This window comes from Arachis duranensis, chromosome 4 (assembly GCF_000817695.3).
Source record: "Arachis duranensis cultivar V14167 chromosome 4, aradu.V14167.gnm2.J7QH, whole genome shotgun sequence".
Taxonomy (NCBI): Eukaryota; Viridiplantae; Streptophyta; class Magnoliopsida; order Fabales; family Fabaceae; genus Arachis; species Arachis duranensis.
Genome location: NC_029775.3, coordinates 98,610,381 through 98,612,167, shown reverse-complemented (window position 1 = coordinate 98,612,167; position 1,787 = coordinate 98,610,381).

The window sequence follows — 1,787 nt, the reverse complement described above, 5'->3', positions numbered from 1 at the left end:
AACTAGCTCCTAGGGTTTACATGAGTAAGTAATTGATGCATAAATCCACTTCCGGGGCCCACTTGGTGTATGCTTGGGCTGAGCTTGATCTATCCACGAGCTGAGGCTTTTCTTGGAGTTGAACTCCAAGTTATAACGTGTTTTGGGCGTTCAACTCCGGATCATGACGTTTTTCTGTCGTTTAACTTCAGACAGCAGCATGTACTTGGGGTTCAACGCCAAGTTACGTCATCAATACCCGAATAAAGTATGGACTATTATATATTGCTGGAAAGCTCTGGATGTTCACTTTCCAACGCCGTTAAGAGCGCGCCAATTGGAGTTCTGTAGCTCCAGAAAATCCATTTCGAGTGCAGGGAGGTCAGATTCCAACAGCATCAGCAGTTCTTTTGTCAGCCTTTTTCAGAGTTTTGCTCAAATCCCTCAATTTCAGTCAGAAATTACCTGAAATCACAGAAAAACACACAAACTCATAGTAAAGTCCAGAAATGTGAATTTAACATAAAAACTAATGAAAACATCCCTAAAAGTAGCTTGAACTTACTAAAAACTACCTAAAAACAATGCCAAAAAGCGTATAAATTATCCGCTCATCACAACCCCAAACTTAAATTGTTGCTTCTCCCCAAGCAACTGAAAATCAATTAGGATAAAATGAAGAGAATATACTATAAATTCCAGAATATCAATGAATATTAATTATAATTAGATGAGCGGGACTTGTAGCTTTTTGCTTCTGAACAGTTTTGGCATCTCACTTTTTCCTTTGAAGTTTAGAATGATTGGCTTCTCTAGGAACTTAGAATTTCGGATAGTGTTATTGACTTTCCTAGTTAACCATGTTGATTCTTGAACACAGCTACTTATGAGTCTTGGCCGTGGCCCTAAGCATTTTGTTTTCCAGTATTACCACCGGATACACAAATGCCACAGACACATGACTGGGTGAACCTTTTCAGATTGTGACTCAGCTTTGCTAGAGTCCCCAGTTAGAGGTGTCCAGAGCTCTTAAACACACTCTTTTTGCTTTGGATCACGACTTTAACCACTCAGTCTCAAGCTTTTCACTTGGGCCTTCATGACACAAGCACATGGTTAGGGACAGCTTGATTTAACCGCTTAGGCCTGGATTTGATTTCCTTGGGCCCTCCTATCCATTTATGCTCAAAGCCTTGGATCATTTTTACCCTTGCCTTTTGGTTTTAAGGGCTATTGGCTTTTTCTGATTGCTTTTTTTCTTTTTCTTTCTATTTTTTTCGCCAAATTTTTTTTCGCAAGCTTTCTTTTTTCACTGCTTTTTCTTGCTTCAAGAATCAATTTCATGATTTTTCAGATCATCAATAACATTTCTCTTTGTTCATAATTCTTTCAAGAGCCAACAATTTTAACAACAATATCAAAAGACATATGCACTGTTCAATCATTCATTCAGAAAACAAAAAGTATTGTCACCACATCAATATAATTAAATTAAATTCAATGATAAATTCGAAATTCATGTACTTCTTGTTCTTTTGAATTAAAACATTTTTCAATTAAGAAAGGTGAAGGATTAATGGATTTTATTCATAGCTTTAAGACATGGTTACTACATACTAATGATCATGAAATAAAGACACAAAACATAGATAAACACAACATTAAAAACTGAAAAACAGAAAGAAATAAGAACAAGGAATGAATCCACCTTTAGTGGCGTCTTCTTCTTGAAGGACCAACAATGTCCTTAAGCTCTTCTATGTCCCTTCCTTGCCTTTGTTGCTCCTCCCTCATTGCTCTTTGATCTT